At 44.6% G+C, this 25,985-nt stretch overlaps 1 protein-coding gene across 3 annotated transcripts in view; it reads right to left on the bottom strand.

Moving 5' to 3' along the window:
* The window catches only part of LOC109853826 (teneurin-m), a 535,016-nt gene that overhangs the window by 378,504 nt on the left and 130,527 nt on the right, over nucleotides 1-25,985 (bottom strand). The gene's annotated exons all lie outside the window — the stretch shown is intronic.

The following is a 25,985-nucleotide window of genomic DNA, read 5'->3' as shown; positions in this document are numbered from 1 at the left end:
TGCTTCAGACAAAAATATATACTATGTAGTATTTTATAATTAAGAGTCACATATACATAGTATCGTTAGATTTGATGAAAATTGCAGTTACATGCAGTTATCGATTAAGCATTAATAACTAATAACTGTGCTCGAGTATGCCGCGTTCTGCTTTTTCTTCCCTCGCCTTTCTCCTCTCGACCAACGAAAATCGAGATACAAACGACGTCGGTTAAAGTCCGTTTCGCAACTCGGCAATATACGAGGACTTAGTACCTAACTGAGCCAATATCGCCGCAAAACGGTTTGTCCATCTGGCGAACTAATTAGCAACTTGTGACGCAAAACGGTGCCGGTTCCTCTAATAACCGCCACGTATCCGCGTTTTATTCGACGTACACGTAAGCCGTAACACCCTGTAATCTCCTCTCAACACCGAGCGTAATTACGTTACCGATTTATACGAGCGATAGTAAACCGCTTCATTTATCTCGCTTTACTCTCTCTCTCTCTCTCTCTCTTTCTCCCTCCCTTTCTCTCTCTCTTTTTGCCGTCAATTCGCGAGTTTCGCGACACGACGGAAAATATGCCGGTGAATTGATACGAGCACTCTTTCCAAATTATCCTTAATTGCGCATCGAACCATGAATGCATCCTATTAGCGAACCTGGCAACGTTCATTTCTAGTGAAGAGCCTGAAATACCTCTTGACTATCGTAGAATTAATTACGACGTCTCGTCAAACTTTAGAGACGGTAATAAATCATATTCGTTACTGCCCGGGCAATAGTTTAATTTCGAGACTTCGGAGCAAAACTTTGGCAATTAATATGTACAAAATATATGTAAAACAAAATTTGTACATGATGCTTTTTCGCGTGAAAAAAAAAAAAAAAAAAACACGAGAGACGGCGCGCAATAAAATTTTCGACGTTTCATTAAGCAATTCGCGGTTATTACAATCTAAAATTCTATCAATTTACTCTCAATCTGAAATGACGAAAGATGGAAGTTTAAAAATGTATGTCAAACGCGGAAGAAAATATCGCGGTTTCGTGGAAGTGGAACAGATTTTTCGTCTATTTGGGAGGATATTTATTCACCGTGATGGATTTCGCTCCAGCGCGCAGCGACGCAGAGAGAGAGAGAGAGAGAGAGAGAGAGAGAGAGAGAGAGAGAGAGAGAGAGAAACAATTAGAGTGAAGTGGCCAAAGTTTTCTCAGCAAATATCACTTACGAAAATACAATCGAGACTCGTCGCAATCGAAAGATGCATTGTGGGACCCGTGGAAAATGGCGGTCGGAAATAATCGGATAACGTCGCTCGCGCCAGAACGACAGGATGAGATGGGGGAAGCCGGGGAAACGGGAAAATAAGAGAAGGGAAAGACACTCACGGATACGATTCGATACGCTTAAGATAAATTGATACGGGATGGATTATGAACGAAATATATATATATATATATATATACTATATACATGTACATGACCGGAGCTTGGCGAATGGCTCAACCGTTTGGAAGTAACAGTCGATGAAGGAAGTAAGAATTGCTATTAGGAGATTGTTTTCGGCTCTCCCTGAAAGATATATGTGCGCGCGGATTACTCATAATTCATGAAAAATATTCCGACGCGTTTATATTCGAAAAACAAAAATATATATTATAAAATAATACGCGCGCATTCAGAGCTACAAAATCTCGACACATATCGCTTTAACATGACATATTCGCTCTATTAATCGTATCAGAAAGTGATTCTGTATGCCGAGTTATAATCGCTTCATTTATTTGCGAGGGCAAGCGTACGCGAGACACAAAGTAATCGATTTTCAGCTCAAATATTAACCCGAACACATTAGTAAAACGTTGCACTCTCTCTCTCTCTCTATCTCTCTCTCTCTCTCTCTCTTCGTGTGTGTTGTCCAGTGCAAGGGGTTTCAGAATAAACATCTCAGGGCTCGCCGATAAGGGAATATTTCGTGCGCGAAATTTCGCCGGAGGCAACAGATCGATCAATTTTCATGAATCTTCGAGAGGTATAGCAGCGTACTCTCCGCGGTGCCAGCTAGAAATGAATTCACGAAAGGCGGGGCCGGGATTCTTTATCGGGCCGCGGGCTCCTATTCCCGGCAATATGGGCGAATAAGAGAGGTTCGGCCATTTGCAGAATAAAAAGTATGAGAGGCTATTCGCGAGATCGCGTAGGTAGAGTTGGGTATAGGTAGGTACGCTAGATATGTAATGGTATGGCGCCTTTACGAGACGACGACGACGACGACGACGACGACGGAGCCGATGCACTTGACGCTGACGCGCGGTCGACGGATAAATCGAATTATCATAAAGAAATTGCGTCCGAATATTTCGTCCAGTTCGCGTTGAATGCCGGGCGCGAGTAGATGAGAAGGCGTCGATAGCTTTTCCAATATCGCCCCGAGCCTGCGGTCGGGCACCCCCGCATCGGGAATTTTAAGAATCGAGACTTTTCTTCGGCCCTCTGTGCGCGGACATATACAAACACGTGCTCGAAATTCTATACATATTTACACTATGCGATAGAGAGCCAATAGAAAACTGGAAGGAAGAAAGAGAGAGAAAGAGAGAGAAAAAAAATCGTTTGCACTTCGAATCTTTATCGCAATATCGATCGTCCGCCGCGCCATTTCTCAGAACGAAACTGCCGAAGGAGACTACAGTGAAAGGGTTTGTTTGTTGATTCAATTGCGTTGTATTTTTAAAGTTTGTTTTTTATCCTGTGATTTTACTCGAACAAATACGTGTGTACTTGATATAACCACCTGGTGGAAACTTGGATATATACGACAAATTAATTCGGCCGATCAATTAAAAAATTACGTTTTGGCGAACTCAATTATTACATTCAAGAGACAAAATTGTAACCTCGTTGGCGTTATTCTATATAAAAAAATCCATTTGACTTTGGCGGGGTCACTGACCTCGGCCGCGCGACCTTGCGGGGTCACTGACCTCGGGCGCGCGGCCTTGGTGGGTGGAGGGTCACTGACCTCGGCCGCGCGGCCTTGGCGGGGTCACTGACCTCGATCGCGTGACCGCGGCGAGGTAACTGACCTTAGTTACGTGACTGTACTTTAGTCACGTGAACAGGGAAGAGAGGGAAAATAACACGTGACTAAAGTACATGACTGTACTTTAATCACGTGTCTTTAAAAACTGGACTGAAATGTCAGAGTACTCGCCAACACATAGAGAAACAGAACAAAGCATGAAAAACGTGACTAAAGTTACGTGACTCTAGTCACGTGTTGTTTTTCCCACTTCTTCCTGTCACTATTGTTCGAGTTTGACTTTCATGTGTTATTTTTGACATCTTTCATATATGTATTATATGGTTTATAAGACGTATATAGTAGCTGTCACATCGCGGCGACAGGTTGTGTTCATTAGCACAACACGTTAAAATAAAAATAACAAATGCTTGCGCGTAGCGCCTGTATTGTGCTAATATATATAATAAAACGAAAATGAAGAAGAATGTTTAACGAAAATGAAGAAGTATATGCATAAATGAATTGCACGTAAAATCTTGATATATGTATTTTAGATTTCTCGTTTCACAGTTCACCTTCAACCGAAATGACGGACGTGGTGAGATATGATTTAAATAAATTAAATTTCGATAATATCTTTGAGTGCATTGTGTCATATATGCGCAACGTGGAGACACACCGCGAACATATGGGCATATCGATATATCGTTTAATTTTAACTATATGAACGACGTATATATATATAATGTAAGCCCAATATCCTCGTAGAAGCTACATACGAGCAAATACCATACGTTGCGTCCTGAGCACGGGCATCAAATACCCGACGCCGCCATTATACGCTCATTTCGGGTTAATACTCAACTGATGCCGCTACATCAATCTAACGACTGACGGTGTCGGACATTAAAGTTGGGCGCCGCTGAGGGCTGCACATCCGCCGAACACGTTGTCGGCCCTTACGGAAGTTACCGCGCGCAAGCAAATAATATGAGAATTTCTCTCTCCGGGAAAAAATGAATTTTTTCATATTCGCGAAACACACACAAAGCGCTTATAAAATTATCTGAATCATTTTTACGAAATTCTTTTCGACGCAAAAAAATAATTCTCGACCTTTGGAACATTAGCCTTGCACATAATTCCGCGATTCATAAAATTTAATGCAATTTTTTAAATCTGATTTAATGGTCTAATTGACTTTTATGTTAATTAAATTTCTCTCGAAATTCTCCTCCTTTTTGCCAACGTTCGTACACTAAATTAACATTTTCCGGCAATTAAACGTAAATTCAGTTGTTCTATTTCAACTCTTGCGTGTATTTTCTTAAAAACAGCTACCTTCGCTGACGCGAAGATACGAAGAATCATTTTTGAAGATGTTGTAAAAAAAATCGTTAAACATCGTTAAATATTTATAAAGAGATGAAGAGAGGAAGAGAGAGGAGAGGAAAGAGAAACGCGATTAACAATTTCGATAAATTTTCTTTCAGACAGGAGGGAGCGCGTTATATGGGTAGCGGCGGAAGAACCGGATGTGCGGACTTGGATGAAAAAACCCGGGGTGAGTTTAAAGGTCGTCTCGTAAGCGAGTCATTTCGAAGCCTCTTTCCCCAGCTGCGTCGTTTGCCCTCCGCGCGCGCGTTGCCCGCCGAGAGAGAGCTCGTCGCTGAGGAAGTAACTGCAAGTCGTAAAGTCTCGCGCGCGCAAGCCGCCCCTTCGAAGTTGCCGCCGCCGTGCTCGTAATTCGTAATTTAATTTCAGAATTCGCCGACTTGCGGCCGTTAGCGTGTTGGCTATGTGCGGCACATGTGCGAACGTGAGTCACTGCCGCCACTGGGCGCAAAAACCGGGCGAATCGTTAAGCAGCCCGTGCATGCACCCACGAAATCGCGCACGAGCAAATGTCACGTACTTTTACGTATGTATGTGTGTGCGAGCCGTGCGTAGTACATCGGACACGTCAGAAACCCTTGGGGGGAGCACCGCCAAGGGGATGCGGAGTTGCATCCAATTCATCATCGCTCACCCTTTGTGCCGTGCGCGCCCGGCGATGCGGTTGTCCCATTGGATTGCGCGAATGGGAGAAAGTAAATTTGTCACGGTATATACATATATATATATGATTCGCAGCGCGCGTTGATCGCGACGACGCGGGTGATTTCTTAAGAAACTTCGTTCCCCTCCTAAGATTTGATGTGCATTACGATGAGATGCGAAACGATATGCTTTTCAGACAATACGAAGAAAAAAATAGAAGAATTAATAGAAAAATATTAGATGTATAAAATAACAATTAAATAAAAAGCAAGTAAAACTATTAGATAATATATCAAATGATATATTTGAAATTATTACATTTGTATCACATATATATATACACCTCTCCCTCCCAAGTGATGTGCGTGTAGTGCCAACTTTATACGAGAGAATTCCAATCAATCGCGTGAAATCATAGCGTAATTACACGTGCGAGTTTTCGAGTTAGAATTCCATGATAATTATTGCCTCGACGATTAAATCACGATTGGTGTTCTGTGAACGCGCTCGTTATATTCGAAAGGTTTTTTTTTTTCTATTATTAATACGCGCCCGCGTTAACTAGTTGATCCAGATTTCGTGAAGTTATTAAGGTTTCCCGCGGATGCAGCTTTATTATCTCATTCGGTTTGGGGGCGCGCGCGGTTGTACCGAAAGGCATACCTGATTAAGAATGCACCCTTCCAACGGTGTCCATGACCCGTGGTTAGGGCTGGTGACATTAATAGCAAACGCCGCCGACGATCTCGCCCCCCGAGGCTTACCCGCGTCTTATATTTAATTCAACGTCGCCGCTAATTCACTCCGGCGCGTATTCAATTATTTCGGGATATGTGGAACGTAATGTCTTTATTGTTGGAAATCTTTCGTTTTATATCGCGGGGTTCTCGAACAGCGAACAGAAGTTTACTCGTCACAGAAACACGAAGACTCGCGTTAACAAGCTGATAAGATTAAATATCAGCGCGCGCGTGGTTTTGTGCGTTAAATTAACGCGGCTGTTTTACGCTTATATATATAAATAATCTACGCTTATATATATAAATCGCGGGAAAAGATTCTTCTTAATTATATTATCTCGTCAACCGCGATCCAGATAAGATTCAGAACGTTTTTGAGCTTTGTAGTGTTTTTAAACTATGTTTGCAGAAAAAGAATTATTAAAGCAAAAAACGTTCGAAAAAAAATATCTACTGAATTAATTTACCAAACAGGTTTAAACCCAGAGCGTATTTTTACTCCGCTACGAGACCAGAGAGAGTGCAATATCGCACTCTCTCTGTCTTATCTCAGTTTATCGTCCGCGATATCGTCCCATTACGCGTTTCCGGCGTCATTAATATTATTTCCGCTCATTACCGGTTGAACCTCTAAATAAGCGGCAACACACATCACGAGCGAGAGAGAGTATATTGCCGACGGTTGTGAGCGATGGAGTACAGGCTGTCTCCGAGGCTGCGAGTGATCGCCGATATTTTTCTCGCCGAGATTATCCCTCGGGGGTGGCTCGTTTTTTACGCGTCGCACTCGTCGATCTTTTACCCTTTCCCCTCTGCCCGCCGAAAATAAGCACGTATCGCACGCGGAAGACGAAACGAAGGAGGAAAGCAGAATGGTGATAGGAAGGACCCCCCCTCAAAAAAAGAGGATTACGCCATTTCGGTTGCTCCGCGTAAGCAGTAGCTTTCTCTCTCTCTCTCTCTCTCTCTGCTCTGTTCTGCTCTTTCTCTGTGCTTTCCACCCTTTTTTCTCCCTCCGCGCTTGCCTTTCCGACACAAATGCTTTCTCTTTGTATTCGCCCCGACTCGATATCGTTTCGCTTGCGCCTTCCACTTCGCAGCGATTTCCAGACGGCGCGAGAAGGCGTCTGGTGGAATACTAATTCGGGATCGCAAATTTACAGGTTCTTAATTTCGTAGGCAGCTTTATATAAAACGAACCGGGGAGCGCGCGCGCGCGCGCACGAAGCAGCCCGAACCGGGAATGTAACCAAGCGTCCGTTTTTTCCTGTTCCTCTCTCGCACACTACTTCCTTCCTCTCCGCGCTATTACGTTCAATCTTTCGCTCTTTCGTTTCTTTTCTCTCACTCTTCCTCCGCTCAACCCTTGTTCTCTCCTGCAGAATACTGATCTTACGGCTCCGGAATAATAAAAATCGAGGTGGGAAAGATAAGCAGAAAGAGAGAGATAGAGAGAAAGAGGAGAAGAGATGCGACCAAAAGCGTTCATCGTCAGTATTACGAGCCCCTATCCACCATTTTACTTACTACGTACGATTTTGCGATCTGTAATTCTCGCGCGCTGTAATTAAAGTCTGACCGTGAAAAATACATCATCTCGTCACCGACAAATAAATTTTATTACGCAAGAAACTTGTTGTATTACTTAATATAATTAAATATTATCTCACTCTCTCTATAATAAAAAGAGGGAAAAAAGTATGAAACAGAGTTTCGTTAAAAAAAAAAAAATATGACGTGTTTACACAGGCGTGTTGTTGTTGCGTGTGCATTTGTGTTATAAATTTATACGCGAAAATAGCGCGATTCATACATCAACGTCAGAGAATTACGTGCTTTCAGATACCGCAATAGTTGAGGCGCGCACAAACGCATTTAACATTTTCCAAAGTGGAGTTTCGAGAGCTTTTCTGTTTGTCTGGGGGGGTTTCTTTTCCGCCGTCGGAGCTAACGTCGGAGGCAGAGAGGGAGAGTAGCTCGAGTCGAGTAGCTGCACGGGGGAAACGGGAGGGAGAGAGGGAGACGAGGCGAAATTTCAGAGTCGCTGCGGCATTTACCGGGAAGAAACGATTTCGCGCCGCTCTCTCGCGCTCAATTATTTCAGGGCACTCGCGGGTACATGCGTACGTTACGGGAGTGATGGATGACGCGCTCAGAAACCCACCCGTCTCGGCGCCCTCTCTCAGAGCTCGGCTCGGTGCTCGTTCACACCCCTTCCCGCCGTCGCCCTCGCGCCATACCCTTGCGTGACTCTCGCCACGAGGGATGCCGCTTGAATAATTACCCCCACGGCGCACTAAACCGCGTCTGACTACGTGAAATCCGAGCACTGAATTCGCCCGACCGCGGCTCGGCCGTACTTTAAGGCCGAGGCTTGCAGGTACTTTAAGGGCGAGTCTCTAATTAATACGCGCCCGGGTTGCCGGCCCGGGTTGCTGACCGGTTTCGCAAATTTCGCCAAAATGTAAATCGCTTCTTTGGCGGGCGGGAGTGCTCGCTGTTAATCAAAAGGGGAAATGTCTGGGGGGGTAACGTGGGCGTACGTATGTTTTTGAAACGTCACGGTGATTAGCCGTGAGACCCCGTTTAGAGAAATATCGTTTACATGTTTGCACAGAAAGCCTGACGAAGTCGTAATTTGTATCGATATTTTAACGTGTGATAGCTTGTCGAATAAAAAAAATATGCTATATTGGCACGACTGTCACGAGTCATTAAGCTCGCGAATTTCACCGGAGCCCATTAATTGATTGGTAAAAAAAAAAAAAAAAAAAGTAAATATTTTCTCGTTAATATAAGATATTATACATCAAAGCGCAACGTAATTACGTAATTAAAATGTCAACATTACTCCGAATAAAATTCATTTGACGATCGTGATTTTTGGCAAGTTTCAGGTCGGTTATGAGAGAGGGTGGGTTTCATAACGAAGAGGGGGTGAGGGAGAGAATTGTGTGTATATACGTGTAGAGCGATCAAAGCAATCGGTACCGCAGTGTCCCTGCTGCGTCGGGGGTGTTCGTAGTTTGGAAATTCGATTTTGTATGGAAGCCTTTTTTCAATCAGTGTTATCGGCCAGTTGGCGATTCCATCATCAAAGGGTGAATGACAAGGAGGAAAACGTGAGAGGGAGAAGGAAAAGAGAAAGAGAGACAGAGAGAGAGAGAGAGAGAGAGAGAGAGAGAGAGAAAGAAACAGGTGTATAGACAGGATCGGTGCGGGATAAAATACAAGCGAGCTGACGTCAAGCGATCCGCTTCTGCTCCGCTTCTCATTTCGCGGTGGTGAAAAAGGACGGACGACGGTTTAGCGACGGAGGGCTGTAACCTTCTAGACTCGAAGTCTCGGCACGTCGCCGATGAATGGTCTGACGAGACTCCGCGAGACTTTGCGAGACAATCACTGGGGAAATCTGGGGCCCCGCTGATCTACCCTTCGTCCGTCCTTTCTTCTTCTTCTCTGTCTCTCTCTCTCTCGCTCCATACACGCCTCACACGCTCTCGTTTCGCCGCTTGTGCGACGCTTGCGTTCCGTCTTGTATCCCCTTCATTTCCCGGGACGCCGTTGTCTCTGTCTCTCCGGTCTTGCGTGTATGGCACCGGTGACATTTAATCGTACGAACGAGTCGCGATTAAATTTCTCGCTCGCGCGCCGGAAGATCTCTCCGAGTTACTGGCCCCGAGAGGTGCGGGGGCGACCTTTTCCAAAGAAAATTGACGCGAGTGTATATACATACTTTGACAAACGACTTTGAGAAACATTAAGCCAAAAATGTCGGCGAGAATCTGCGAGAACGTGAACAGTTTCGCGGATTTTACAACAGTTTCGACGTTATCGATAAAATTTGTGACTCCCTCTCGTAAAATATCGCTAGTGTTCATATCACGTTTCAGTCTATCAAAATGTAAATACATAAATTGTTTGTTTTAGCATCTATCGCGATAAAATCACCGATGCACGTACGTGTTTACGTACGTAGTCTACGTAAGCAGCCATTTGACAAAAGTATATATCCCTTTGCACTTCCTTTTGCGCTATTCCCTCTCGTAATTTGCCCGTCCTAACAACGTATTTCTTTTCGTGTTCGGAAGCGAGCCCGGGGGTGCTATCCTACTCTCTAATTCTCATTGATTTCCCGGCCGGCGAGTTGCCGGAGCGGAAAATTAAAACTCTGGCTTTCCTTGATCACGGCCACCGAAATGAACAGAAACCCAACGGGCGCGACTTGTAAATAGATACTTTTCTTTGCTGATAGACCGCCGTCTCCCTCCCGTATTTACCGTCTCGCACACTTGTGAATACTTGACGCTCGGAACTCGCGTTCCGGAAACATTCGGAGAGTCGCCGAATTTGTTTCCAAATAAGAACCGTGAGAGCTTTGAGAATGACGCGGCACCGACTGAAAACTATGTTTGCAGTCTAATCTAGGATTGATTTATATATATATATATAAATATACATTAAAATTATAGTATAATATTTTAAAAAATAATAATTTGATAAAAAAACCGCGCACGATTGATTTTAACGAAATTATTCGTCAAATTGTCAAATCAAAAGTTGAAAAATATTTACAGTTAAGTAGATGTTTGTTTTACTCTTATGTAATATTAATTTTACATTAGAGTAAGTTGGACATTGTTTTGATTATTGACTTATAAAATATTCAATCAATCGAGTCAGTAATTGTCACATATCTTTTTATCTGCGTGTCTTCATTTGTGTGTGTGTGTGTGTTAAATATTATAAAAATCACATATCAATATACGCTATTTAATGACCCGATTTAATTCCATTGTCGCTTTTTTCAAAACAAAAAAAAAAGAAGTTTAAAGAGGATGCTTACAAGAACAATTTTCCGTATTCCGGTAATGACGATAATGAGCTCAATTAGCACGCCTAAGCGATGAGGCAACCGCGTGAACAACCGACTCGATTATCGAGCACGCTCGTTCGACTTGTTTCACACTCTGCGAGTCGAGGTAATCGGAAAACGAGCCATTCATGCTCGTGTAAGAAGATGAGGGGAAGAGGCTGCTTTGCTTAACGTCTTCATTGACATGAGGATAACGTTTTTAGTTGGAGAAGGAGAAGACATTCTACGCGGTGTGGTTTATTTGCAAGAGCGAAGCGACGTTCAAAGGAGAGTGAAACGAAAACAGTGCAATTGTCCTTATATACTCTGCCATACGTTTCGTCTCTCATCTTCTCCCCGTTCTTCCTCGCCATCGTTTCTGCAAGAATGCGGTAATCCGACACTGTGGTTTGACCGCCTGCAAACCTGACCGGGAGAATCTACAAGCCTCCCGCGAAGGTATCCTCTTCCACGGACCACGTCATTACGCAAGCATCAAGTATCCCTTCTCCCTTCGAGCAAATTTTCGAGGAAAATACCGACAGTTATACGCGCGACGATGTTGGTCGAGAGAAACGTCGAAAGAGGGCGAAATGTGAATCGCAAAACGTAAGAAAAATACGATCGAAGAAAAAGTGTGGGATTTACACATGTGGAGAGAAATTCAGATTTAGGGCATGCAGATAAATGTGTAAAAATTTTTCTTTCTGATTTTTTCGTTTTATATATATATATATATATTTTTTTTTTTGATAAATCATCTCGAACATTTGACGCAAAATCCAACGGTAGAATTTATTTCGATTTCTTCACTTCGCAAATAGTGAAGCAGTTGTTCGAACAATCGTAGATTTTACGCAGTGTTTTCCAGTAACTACTTGCTAGACGATCGATGTTTGTTTCAGCGAAACGATGCAAGCCAATACTGTTAAGTTTCTCCCAGGTGAAATGCACTTTAACGTTGCAACGCTGGGACCCTTTTTGCAGCACTACAGACAGGACAAAAGAGAAAGAAGCGACAGAACGGCACACGGAAAATAAAAGAAAAAGCGTGAGAGAGAGAGAGAGAGAGTGCCGGGGGAAAGTAAAGTGGGATACATGTATATAATATATACATATGTGTTTTGCATGCTTTGTACATGGAAGTGTACATGCATCATGACAACAAAGAAAATTAAGAACTTGAAGCAATAAATCAGTTTATGGAATATTAAGAGAAGAACGGAAGCAAAAGTTTATCTCTCTCTCTCCCCGGCACGACAAAAGTTGTTACAATGAAATTGTGTTTTTTTGTTTTTTTTTGTTTTCGTCTTTTCGAAAGAAACGCGAGAGAAAAATAATAGAATTTGAAAGTAAAAATCATAAGGAAAACTCGCAACTATTGCTACGGTTTATTTTTCTTATATTTTGAGGTCAGTCTCGAATGTCTATATAGTCGCACTACCGTGTCTGTAAATTTTTCCTTCGGTCCTCCTTTGAGTTCTGTAACACGTTTCCACGCCTTCATCCCTCGGGACATTTTGCAGCAAAGAAACGCGAGAGCGTTCGTAACATGGCGATCGAGATAACTCTACAATTTTTATAAATAAAATCGTAAACCTTTCTTGTTTGCGGATATTCTGAATATTTATCCTCCTTTGTTCTTCCTATAGCGTATATACATACATATATACATATAAATATAAATATATATATATATAAATATATATATGTATATATATATATATATATATATATATATATACGCTTTTGTTTCCGTTTCCGCTATGAAGTTCTTCTTGGCAAGTCTTCTCGTGCAATGTGGATTTGACTTTTCAGGAATGTCGATAGAGAAAGAGACGGACACAGACAGAGAGAGAGGGAGAGAGAGCTAAAATCAACTGACAAAAGAATCGACATCTAAGATATTGCATCGTTCTTTGAGTCTGCTAGTGATTTGTTCTTCGAGAGACTGTCTATGGCGCGGTTTTTTTTTTTATTTCGAATGAAGAGAATAAATTAATTGCACGCAACAGCCGAATAAACCAAAAACATCCTCTATATATTATTACGAATGTCAAGCGCAAAAAGAAAGGATCTATATCAAAACCGAGTACAAATTGTAAATCTCTCCAGCGCGATTTATAATCAACGTGCGGACTATCTCTTCTTCCGGTATCTACGTCTGGTCTATGTGTCTTGTTCAAGTAGCGCTCTCGTTCCGGGATAACAAATCGGTCGAATCGGTAGAAATATACATACCTACGTATTCGCAGCGAGAAGCTGCTATAGCTCCGATCTCATGCAAATCCAGAAAATACCGGGCGCAATATTCGTCGAAACGTCCATTCTTGCGAACGGTTCTATTTAAAATCGATTCGATCCCTCTCTTCTTCTCTCTCTCTCTCTCTTGACTTCATCTTCTTACGCGCGTACTTGGAGGAAAATCAGAAAGTGCGAAACTGCTTGATATCTGCATTAAACGATAACAATTGTACGCGATGTGCAACACACGTTGCACGTTAACTTCTTGTCGAAAAAATGTATAAAGTATTTTATTCTCGTGTACAAAAAAAAAAAAGAAGAAAAATTAAAATTTATTGTATGCTGATTATTCGTGTAAAATAAAGATGTGAAATTTAATCAAGTTGATTTTAAAAGCCCGACGTATTGACAGAACTGTGTCACGTCGTCGTCGGCGCGAGATCCATGCGTTTACTCTTTCTCGTTATTTTATTGGTGTCGGTACACACGCGAGAGCGCGGACAGCGTCAAAGACACACCTCCCCACCGTCGTGTCGGCCATGAATTTTGGAGCTGTACGCCGCAAACCGTCTGCAACACTGAATTCGTCAACGAAGCTCGACAGAAATTCGTGTTTGGTGTAGACGGGCGCGCGCACGAAACGGCCAAATTTGCATTCTTGACCGCACAGAGAACATAGCCCCGACGCGCGGCGCTGGCCGGTAAAGCGGCGGAGCAAGAAGGTGAAGCTAAACTGGCACAAACGAGCTAATTTGCTCTCATTAGTGTGACTGCGTACATTGTCCTCGTTATGAACGGCGGTGTGTTAATTACACTTACACGTTGTCCGAACAGGCAGATAATGCATCCGGTCACCCGGAGTTCCGCGTCCAACGTATGTATCTATAGAAGAGAGGAAGAGAGAGAGAGAAACGGGAAAGGGACGATCTTTCATGCCACACGGACCGCGTTTCCGTCATCTCTCCGAGAACCGACCCCGACATTCAAATGAATATTTTGATGTAGCGAGTCTTGCTGGTTCTTTAATTTCAGTTTGCTCGCTCAAAAAAATTAGCGACGCGTTTTAAAATAATTATCACTTGACTTACCGACAATTTTGCATGCTCTTTCAGGGAAAAGAAGAAAAAAAGAATAACGCGCGAAAAAAATTACGTGGAAACAAAATTATCATGGATATATCATGGGGCGAATAAATGCGTGGCGTTCGCGTCGAAAACAATCAAGTGTCGCTTTAATAAAATCGAAGAATCGCGCGCCAACAACGCACGGGGAAGAGTAAATAGGTGTTACCGCCATTTTCTCTTCTCCCGTATTCCCGCGAGAAAGTTTTCCTCGCTGTTTCATCTGATGGAAGGAGCACAAACCGTCGCGGTAACGCGCGATGGTCGCGAAGCGTCGCGTCGCGCCGCATCTCTCTCTCGCTCCCCTCTTCCAACCCTATCCCACACGCTACACGGCAAGCTCCACGTGTTAGGCAAGCGACGGGGGATTTAGTTGTATTTTATTCAGCCACTTTATTCCAAGACTTGTCGCAGTTTTACATTTCCATCGGTGCTGCAGGCAGCATGTGGTGCACACCGTCGGCTATTTCCACATACAGAAAGCGCGCGCGCGCTCTCTCTCTCTCTCTCTCTTTCTCTCACGACAACACACACCCCAAGCACACGGCAGCAACTCTTCTTTGCGTCTCTCTCCCTTTTCGCCCGGTTTTCGCGTGGGCCACCCACACATACCGTCACACCCTTGGTCGCGGCCGTACACAACCGTCCTCGACACTCCATCTTCCGTCTAACTCTCCTTCTTTCACTTTCCACCGTTCCCGGGCGGCTTCTTTTCCTCCTCCTCTTTTCTCCTCCTCTTCCACCGTCTTCTCTTGTCTTCTCTTTCTTTCGTCGCCCGTGACTCCAAGAATTTTGCCGGCTCCCTTCTTTCGCGACGTCCACCCTGCAGACTTCATTTCGCCTTACACCCTCTTCACCTACTCCTTATTCCTTTCCACCGGTGTGCTCGCACAGCCCTTCTCTCCGTCTCTTCTCCACCTCTCCTCCCCCTCACTGGTCTGTTCGCGCGCGACACGCCTTCCTCGGTATCTTCATTACGCAGCTTTGTCACTACTCAGCGAGCTCACTTAATTCGCATAATTCGCGCAATTTCTGTCTTTCCGTCACGCCCCCCTCGTTTTTTCGTTGTCGTGCCTGCGCGCGGTCGAGAGGGTTCCCTCTCTCGAAACAGCGGGAGCTCATCTCTAAAACGGGATTTCAGAGAAGATTTTCTTGAAAATGGTGAATGAGGAATTTAACGACGCTCTTAAGATTTATAAAAAAAAAGTTCTGTGAATGTAAATTAAGGACAGAGTTTTTGCGCGCGCGTGCGCACTTTTTTTTTTATATTCCTTCTTTAAATAAAATTTCATTTCCGTTAAATATAACGTGCGTATCTCGACTGACTTCTATAAAGAAGTCATTTCAAATATTTCCGTTGTTGGCAGATATATTTTTAATATCGGAGACTGGGGCAGGGATGAGTTTCTCTTTCGAAATCGAATGTATAGACAAGAAAACATTTTCCGTGAAAGATGCAACGTCTTTAGTGCTTTGTCTGTCGCGATATTCTCAGTCATTAATGACGGCAGACGTGCGTCTCTTGAGCACCAAGAGGATTTCTTCGTAGAAACGAGAGATTTTCCTACCGTCTCTCTACACTCCTCTCTTCCCACTTCTCTCTTTCTCTCTCTCTCTCTCTCTTCGCCTATCCTCTTGCACTCCATGCCTATTTCTCTGCTTCTCTTCTTCGCACCGAATGTCTTCTGCTTGCTCTCTTGGATGGAGACGTTGCGGTCGCTAAATGGATTCGTGCGCATTACCGCGTCAGTCTGAATGTGGCTCAACCCTTGGAATAGTATACCCTTTTTACCCTCCCATTAGATACGCCCGTGTCTTCGTCGCATGCACACGAGCGTGTGCGCAAACACCTGTGTGTGCTGTGCCGCCCGAGTGAAATGTATTATAACAAAAGTTGAATTTAACTCTATTAAAATTGATACGTGTAACGCACGCGCGCAACTTACACACACTCGAAAGTTTGATCCGCAGAACGTCAAGATAAATTTTCCATTATATATACACGGGACGGCTGGCCCAGTTTAATTCGCACTTTCACTGCAACATTTGTAACATTCAACCAACTCGTTAATACTCGCACGCGTGTTTTTCCTCCGCCGGACAACCATAAAATTACGGACAATTTTCAACGCCAAAACAGTCTCAGCCACCTGCGTCTCAAAGTTGCGCGGCGATCACGTCACAAAGCGGCGCGGCGGGGGGCGCAACTCTCCGGCCATATTTATTCGCGCCGAACACGTTACACGCTTTGTGCGCGATATACCGAAAATATCGTCGAGGACACCAACGGACTGCATCACCATGATTGGTTCAATTCGCGATATTGCTCGTGCATCGTCGCCATTTTATAAATACACCGGTAAAAGAAAAAAAGAAAACAAATTGATGAATATATAGAGAGATGCGAAACTTTTTTTTTTTTTGCGCGCGAGAGAAAGGTTTTCACCAGTGTTTTATATAATACCGTATATTACATTGTAATATCTTTTTTTTTTTTTTTTTTTGCGAGCGCGAGAATAAATGCAACAAAACGTTTTGCAGCTGAGTCGGAGAGAACTTCTCAAGTAAGCATTTATACGAAGAATCGCGACTTGCAAATCGTATTATCGATCATCGCGGAAAGGTCGTGCGCGGAGAGTCTTTTGCGTGTAGACAAAATTTGTATACACACATTTTGAAATAACTGCAATTTATCTTCGGCGCAAACACGGTGAAATAAACCTATTTTTCCGTGTTATTTTTTCGGGCAACCAATATCGTGAAAGGCCGGGAGGAGCAAACAATAACCATATCGGGGTTTAACTGAATTTCAACACCTGCACTCACACATTGTATTTGTTTGTGGAACGCAAAATCCACAGGATATATCACAGAATTATGATAAAAACACATATCTTTTCCGAGTAATCGCGCTAAAAATGCCTATGGAAACAACGAGAGAGCAGAGTTCGATCGCGGAGAAAATTACGCGGCGAGGAAAACGCGATACGCGTAATTTGCTAAGAAAGATAATTGTCCGGTTAATTATCTGGATGGTTTTTTTTCTCCGTCTCTTCAATCGGCGGTAATAGAACGAAATGTTCCGCGTCGTTCGGCTTTGCGAAGACGACGCGCGGGATCAAGTTTATCTTTCACTTTCCGCCCGCGGCGAGTGGCGTAGTTACGAGAGAGAGAGAGAGAGCGCGCGCTACCTACTCTCTTTTAGGATTCTCCGTGTGGTATAATGGAGTGCTACGAAACAAAACAGAGAAAACAAAGGAAACCGCAGGCACGAGAGTGGGTTCCCGGCTTGGACCGGCCACGTGCTGGCGTTACCGCAAAGCATACGCCGACCATACACGACGACGTGGACGGGTGTGCACGCGAACAAGTGTACACCAAGAAGATGTAACGGACAGCTGGCAATTCTCATACGGATGAAAATTGTCCGCTAAAGAGCACCGTCGTCGAATGAAGTATTTATCGCTGATTATATATTAGATTAACGTATCGAAACTAATACTTGTGGTTCAATTAACATTAATTTTTCATCGAGTGAAATTTTATATACGTAGATTTTTATTTGCATTTCCGCGTGAGAGGGAATAAATGCAGGAGAGACAATTGTTAACATAAAAATGATGAATTAAATCACAAAAATGTGTCAAATACAATATTTTAATGCGCGAACGTATAGATTCTCGTAATCGAACTGCGCATCAGCGACTTGCTGTCCGGCGGATTATTAATCTCCGACGCGGCTCTTCGCTAATATTGACACGTTCGTTGCGTTGTCACGCGTGCGTCACCTTGCTGGCCAAACGACGCGCGTTGCGCAACCGAAGCGGATAGCGATAGGAGGCCGATCGAGCGCGATGTTAATTCCTGAATTATTCCCGCGAAATCGAATCCCCATTTATTAATTAACCCGCGGCACGAAACCCCCCCTCGCCCCGTCCGTCTCCCCGCCCGTTCGCTCGCTCGCTCGCTCGCTCGCTCCGCATGCATCGGTGTGCTTTACAGCAGCGCCAGCAGCGCGACACATATTTCCGGGGAAAATTGGGCTGACATGCCGCGCGCGCGGAATACACATTGGGAGTCGACAGTCAGTCGATTCAATCGTCGGACGATTGCCCGTAATGCCGGGTACGTGTAATGTAGCGGTGCGCCACCACCATCACAGGAAACTGGAGCTAACGAGGTTTCGCTACGGTATTACGGCATCAAGGGAACTCGACGTCGTCTGGATGCGAGAGACCGCTATGTAAATGAGTTAATACATCGTTACAACTCGGACGATTGTAATATTTAATCGTGCGCGTTGTACCGCGCGCGACTATATTTTATCAGACTGCAATTCCCATCTGAGAACAAGAGAGTCAAAAGCGTGTGACGTTGCGCGTAAATAAATTTTAACGGAAGCGCGCGCGTAATATGAAGAAAATACATTTATGAAATACATATATTTCCTCTTCTCCTCTTAATGCGTAAGGAAACATTTTTGAACTCGGAATTAATTTTTTCTTCCAAATATTCATTGAAATATTTTTGTTCTTCTGATTGAATTTTTTTTCTTCATCGGTGTACACATTTTACTAGAAATCTTTATCATTTTTCGACGATAACAAACAAATCCAGATATCCGAAATCGCGCACGCGTGTGTTATTGTCAGGAGGAGAAAGTCTATGATATATTGCGCGCGACAAGAATTAACGCGTGAACGAATTATACACTGTCGCATCAGCTAATTATAATATTTATTAGGGGCGCGCGCATACAACACACAGCGACGATCTCTCGGAGAGTCGTTTTACATGTCGGAACCATCGAAACTGGTTGACACGCACGTACATGATGAGGTTTTCGACAAAATAGCAGATACATATGCGTGTGTTTGTGTGTGTGTGTGTGTGTAACGCGCACATGGAATGCGTGCATGGGGGGATGCGTACGGCGCGTCCCTCCGCTCCTTCTATCTCCCTTGTTTAATATTTCAGTGGAGAGCCACCACTGTGTCGCGCGTTGCACACGTGAGTGTTGGAAACGTGCGAGTGCGTGTCCTCTCTTCCGCGCGTTGCCAATTCCCATGAGCTTATTGAAACAGCGACGGACGGGAACTCCGAACTTGAAATAACGCACCCGTAATTTCTTGGGAAAAATGTGGAAGAAACTGGGTTCAAAATATGAAGCGATTCTAGTTTTGATCCCCTCCGCGGATTTTGATTTCCGTGACAAAGTTATTGTCTCTCCAAAAATTATATTACTCTGCGTTAATGAAAACAAAAATAGACTGCGACACGTTGTGCGCGTTTACGGATGTAACAATCATTAGCTAACTCTCTTGCTGTGCGCAAATAAAATAAGCAAAAACGCAACGCTCGAACTTGCCGATGTGTGTTCTGTTCGCGGGAGTTGCATCGGACAACTCGCGCGCAGTTTCACATGTCGTTATCGAACGCGGCCGCGTGAAGAACATCGCGCGCGATATCCCGATGTTAATCGAGCGTCTCGACAGTCGTGAAACCACCCAAGTAGCCGTGGCAGGAATGGGCAACACGTGTTCGCAGACGCGGGTAGCAGCGGACTGTTTCGCACGTCACGATTAATCTTACATGCGTTCTGCGAAACGCGTCTCTCTCTCTCACACGCACACGCGCACACTCGGCGGCGAGCACAACCGTCGGGCGTGTGGGGAGTGACACGTACACACAGTCATCGGTTTAAGGATACGAGAGATAGGGAGATGAAGACCCGTCGCGTCGTGATCCCGTCGCGATGAAAGGTGCGGGCTCCGGGATGCTGGAGGTGCGGGAAGCTCACGATCAAACGACGCGGAGAGAGTGACGATGTTCCTTTATCGGTTAAATCTCGCGCGCGTAGGCAGATTCGACTCTCGCTTTCTCGTTAACCTTCTCCATTCGAATTCTGCGCCGAGATGCAAATCTCTACGCGACGGAAGAATTCTGTCGAGAAATGTCTTTTTTTTCGCGCGTAACACGGACGGTACAACACGCACGTACGGATCGAAGTTTACAAGCATTGTATTCGGAAATGATATATCCGTGTACATATAAAACAATCGGGGAGCCACATACCTGTGGCGTGTGACTCTTTGCTCGGATTAAACCGAGAGAAAAAGAGAGAGAGAGAGAGAGAGAGACGATTAATCACAAGGGCCCGCTCTCGACATCGCATCCAGCATCGCGCGATTCATTTCGTGACGTGTTTATCCTCGGATAACTCGTTAATTAATTACGAATCACGCTGACTGTCTTCCAGATGCGCTTTTGTTGTTTAATACGGCAACCGCGGACCGCGCGTTGTTGTACACGACCCGAAAAGACGGCCATTCAACAAAATACGCGTCAGTCCGGGGGACAAAGGCGAACGTCATTGAGCGCGGATACAGAGAGAATGGAGATTGTGTTGTGCCGTCGCCCAATGGCGCGCGAGGCGGTGCACAATTTGTCAAACGTTGACGCTAAGCCGCTAACTTTACCGTGTAGCGTCATAGCTCATCTTACGAAACCCCCGTTGCGAGACTTCTACCTTCCCGTCGTCGCTGTCGTCTGAAGGTTACCAGCGCGGTTCGGATTCACACATACACACCTACACACCTACACACACGCGCACACACACACATCCCGTGGTTGTCTCTTTCGCCATCTCTGCGTTCTCCCGGCATTCCAACGAGCTCCGTCTCTCTCAACGCAGACGGGATTCGCGGCTAATTATATACCCGGTCTAACGCGGAGTTGAACTTGAAACTCTCGATACGTGTCAAACGAATGCGAAGATCCCGCCTCGAGATTCTCGTTCGAGTTGAAAAAATTCAATACCCAGTGTTTACGTTACTTTCAGCGTTACATCGCCATAACCATCGTCGAACTGTGTAATTACAATTTCTTCTTTTCTCATCGCTCAGGTCCATTTGAAATATGAACTGTTGAATGTTTTTTTTTTTTCTCTCGTTCGCGATCGGCGAATTCGCTGCGACGTGCATTAAAGAATTTGAAAAATTGAGCTGCCCTATATATACTATATATATATCGCGCGTTTTCGATCGCAGGCGAGCCTGCAAAGTAAATTCGCGGGAGAGAGCACTCCGTGAAAACGACATGTGCGACAGTTGGCAACTGTCCTGCGGTTATTGGAAGCGTATACACGCGCGCGCGCGCGCACGGAGTCTAGTCGTTCGTTGGAACTCGTGACGTTTCGACTATCGGGAAGTTATTAGAGGATAGAAAGCACCCCGTGGCGGAGTGAATGGCTGGTTAAATGGCAGCTGTATACGTGCTAAGAGTAGAGTCGATGCAGCCCGCGCCGTAATGAATTTCCGAACTTGAGAACGCGTCCTCATTTGTGTCCCGTGCCCCGAATCAACGAAAATTACGTTAGATACGCCAACATCGCGAAACTCGTAGATCTGAATGCGCTCTCGCGCGTTTAAGCGCAAATTTTCAAAGCGTTATCTCCCGCGCGCGAGAGAATTTCGTTGAAATTTCCGCGCGCAATTTCGTCGAGAGATTTTGAACCAATTTTGTCTCTCTCGATGGATAGACGTGTATCCGATCGCATAGCGCGCGATGCCCCTTTTAATTTCTTTGAAGAAACATCATTATCCGCGGCGAATCGATAAACCCGTATTTGCGCGCCTGCACCTCAAACAGTCGCGCCTCGCTAATCGCTTTTGCCGACGATATATACCCCGAGGAATACACCTTACCAAGTCGGATCCTTGCGCATCAGCGTGTGCGTCTCTTTGTGTGTGTGTGTGTGTGTGGCTCCAACTATTCGATGAGTTACACTACGAACCGAAAACCACGAGACTGGGATATAAACGCCATGCGTAGGTAGTAGGAATAGAGTTCGCGCGCGTAAACGCCAGAGCGTGACATAATTGCCGAGCGGCTGAACAGTTATTTCGTCTTTACCTCGATTCCACGCGCCGCGAACCGTATAAGCAATATACTTCCCCAAATAAGATATTTCGCACGATTTTCGCGCGTTAAACGAAGAAACATTGCGCGCGATTCGTATTTCAACGTAACGCGCGACGTGAAATAAAAGAAAAAAATTACATGCGGATAAAGAGATTGCTCGTGTAACGAGCGGACGGAAAACACGATCCTTGATCAATATTTATCGCACACCCTCCCTTCCCCCCCCCGTTTATCTCTTAATCATCCGACATTAGATTCCCCTAATGACGGGGTGGTGAAACATCTCGTATCTCTTTCGGCGCGGCTAATAATGCGGCGTTCGATTCCTTGAGAACACCTTGAAGCGCGCAACCGACAATGGGCGCGATGCGTGCGCGTTAGAACGAGTATAATAACACGTTCGACAGTGACTTAGGAGATCGCAATGGGGTTAAGTGGCCGACAATGTAGCATCTGGCACGGACCGGAACACTCCGTCCTGCCGTTCTCGATCGCGGGGGGAATCGATCCGACGCTATGCGAGACGAGAGAGAGCGCTACGGGACGCCTTTGGCGACACGGACAATCTTGGGATTGGGAGTTCAGGAAAGTCGTTGTGCTCGGTGATTACGGTTAAACCGTCAACGGTACCGGCTGGTTGGCTCCGAAGTCGGTGCCAAATTACCAACATCGGCGAGAACCGGAGGGACCGCTTTCCTGTCCAATCTAAACAAGCGGAGCATAAAGTTACCAACTTCGCCGACGCCGTTGCCTCTCCTTGTCACCGCTGTGTTGTGTCGCTAGTAGCCTGGACGGAAGAGAGAAAGAGAGAGAGAGGGGCGTTTCAACGAGCAGCTAAATAAGTTAAGCTAGCAATTCGAGAAATTGCTAATTTTGCACACGAAGCATTATTTTGCATTCGTTTCCATCAATTTCCCGGCAAATTCTCGTTAATTTCTTTTCGCATTGTGTTTGTATAAAAAAGCACGCAATATAGCGCGATCAGAGACGTATATGGTAATGAATAAATATAGCGACATTTTCAGAATTGTTTTTCTTAAAATAAATGCAAATTGAGAGCGAGAGAGAGAGAGAGAGAGAGAGAGAGAAAGAGAGAGAGAGTTTGTTATTAAAATGTCGTTCCAAAGATGCAAAGATATTGATAACAAACTTCTTTCAATTTACCGAACTTCTGACGCGTAATATACCGCGCCCTTACATCTGTGCGTCCTCCCGACTTCCTCGAATCGATTTCTTCAGAAGTCATTATTGCTCAGAAGTTCAATGTTAAAGTATGTAGGTACGGAAACACAGTTGCTATGCTTTTCGCGTTTGCTTTTCACGAAGCGCATCGATGTCCCGTTGACCTACTAACGAAGATTCTCTTTATCGGTGAATGGAAATATTGCTCGCAGACTCTGTCCACTTCAATTTCCGGGATTATTTCCTACCGTCGACTATTTTCTTCTCTCTTCTCCCTTTTTTTTTTTTTTTTTGTTCTTCAACGTTTTTTGTCTTTGTTGCCGCCCGTTTTGCCCGACGCGTCTTTACGGCCCTCCGGAGAGATCGATGTTTCCGCTCCAAGATATTCGCGACCCCTCCTATTTTCTAAGACGGCACTCGACCATAAACGCAGATAAGGAAGGCGAAGTTTCGCGCGGGTAAAAACTTGTAATGCCGCGCGTCCGCGGGCATTTAAAATCCGTAAATTTTCATAACACCCGCTTGCGCGCGCGCGCGCGCGATCCAAAGTTCGGCGTGACTCTCTCGCTCCCATTAGTAAGCGGGGTGTCTCGTTGTTTTCCGCTAAAGACACCGATACATTCAAATATAAGCTCTCTCCGACGTCTTTTCTCTCAGCCGTTTTAACGGCTACGGTCACGTGCTACGTGTGAGCGTGATTTCACCTACAAAGCCCGGGCTAAATGCATGCATAAACACACGGCGCTATATGCATTGCGACGTAAGTAGAAGTTACATGAGCCTGATATAGAATATGGAACGCACGATGAGCCAATTTCCAAACTTTGCTCTTCGTTAAATTACAGTTGTTACACGTAAATATACTCGACTAAGTTAATTATAGTAGTAGCAAGTACACACAGTACGGTAAATTATACTACAAGTTCAAGAAGCGGGCTGGGAGTAACGCTCGTATTTTGGAATTGCTTGAGCAAGTTTTACTTCGCTGCACACGTTCATTTCTGTAATAAAAAAAACAAAAAATTTACTATATTCAAAAAAAAAAAAAAAATCATAAATAAAAATATTTCCGCAAGATCGTTTTTCGAAATACTCACGCACGAAGATCGCATTTGTGTTCCCGTTAATTACGCTCGACTCAAAATAATGTCTCGTACTGCGTCAGAGCTTGTTGACTGTCGACGATATTATTAAAGGTTAGATTAGGATTCTCGAATGATGGTGCACGAGCTATTCTCCGTGGATATAATGGTAATTAGTCTTATCTGCAACCAGCAAGATTGCACGAGAGGACTAAAGCAAGCGGGAGGAATGGCGAGAAAGAGAGAGAGAGATAGATAGAGAAAGGAAGAGAGAGAGAGAGAGAAGAAGGGAGGAGTTTCCAGACTGAATTCCTGCGCGTTTCTCTTTACGTCTACGGCGGCGTTGCCTAATATCCTATGTCCTGACAAAATCTAACGTCGATTCTCCCTCTCTCTCTCTCTCTCTCTCTCTCTCGTCGTCGTCTCTCGGGCCTCGAGAAGAGAATGCCAATTTCACTCACCCGGAAACTAGTTTTGAACGAGTTCGATTATCTCTTCGCGGATATAGAACTTCGCGCGCGGTCAAAGAGAAAGATAGAGAGAGAGAGAGAGAGAGAGAAGAAAAACTTCTCTACGCGCGCGACCACGCTCGATGAATCCAAAATGACATTACAGATTTTTTACTCACCGTACATCACTCATTGAGGTTTCGATGCGCTCATCGAATTCACTGTTTTTATCGATAAATGAAGGGAATCGACTTTACATTCAAATTTATGCCATGCTTTTTAATTAACGTTGCTTTGAGTTACGTTGAGACTTTTCAGTATTAAAAAAAAACAAAAAGAAAAAAAAAAAAAAGAAGTCTTGAATTATTCTGCTTGATATTTTCGCCGCGGCTCGTTCATTGACGCGAACTCCAGCCGCGCGACGCTATTACGCAAATCATTCTTGCTGCGCTACGTCTCGCGTCTGCTTCTTCTTCAGTGTATTCGTTGACGAGTGTCTTCTGGAGAAGCTGGTGCGTACCTATCCAAATAAAGCGCTGAAGTTTGCGAAGGGCTGGTATTCGTGGGGACTAAAGGGGTGCACGACGGGAAGGAGGAGGGAATCGCGCTCGGCGCACCGATGAAACTCCGGAAAAGAGTACGTACATTTCACCGAGGACGGTTTTAGAGACAATTGAGCCGGAGCTTGTTGCGTACAAAAAGCACGGTCGTGAGCTACCGTCTGAAACGACGCAACGGGCGCGCTTCCCCATTCTATACGTCACGTGCGCGCGTGTGTAAGCGCGTTGGCTTCTCGTGCACATGCATATTCGCACACAGCGGGAGAATATACCTATGTTTCCCAAGCCTGTGCGCGCTTTTCGCTCAGGTACGCAGACGGTCCTGAAGAGATAGGGAAAAAGGAAGAGAGAAGCGGGTGAAGAAAGAGATAGAGAGAGACAGATTCGAAGAGAAAGGAGGACCTCTCGACGGATCCCGACTGCGCAGCCGAGACACTTCACTCAAATTATTTACAGACAAGCACGGACCGTGCTCTATAGTTTTATTTAAAAAGCCCGGGGGGAGGGGTGAGAGGAGAGATAAGTTTCTCTCGCGCGCGCTAAATATGGAAAAAAGCGAATCTCTCCTACATTTTTTTCTCTCTCGAACGAACGAACGAAATTGGGGTTGGCGAGAAAGATGATGAATTTTTCTTCTCCAAATTATTATTTTTTTCGACGACGTATAAAAAAAAATTACGGGAGAAAAAAATATATATATACATATATATAAAAACGGACTGATTTTGATCTTCATAGCCGGAGATCATCGAATGTAAGTGCAAGGAAGCCAAATT

This window comes from Pseudomyrmex gracilis, unplaced genomic scaffold (genome assembly GCF_002006095.1).
Source record: "Pseudomyrmex gracilis isolate BER0280 unplaced genomic scaffold, ASM200609v1 scaffold_55, whole genome shotgun sequence".
NCBI classification, from domain to species: Eukaryota; Metazoa; Arthropoda; class Insecta; order Hymenoptera; family Formicidae; genus Pseudomyrmex; species Pseudomyrmex gracilis.
The sequence above is the reverse complement of the archived record's forward strand: the minus strand, read 5'-3'. Positions and strand labels throughout refer to the sequence as shown.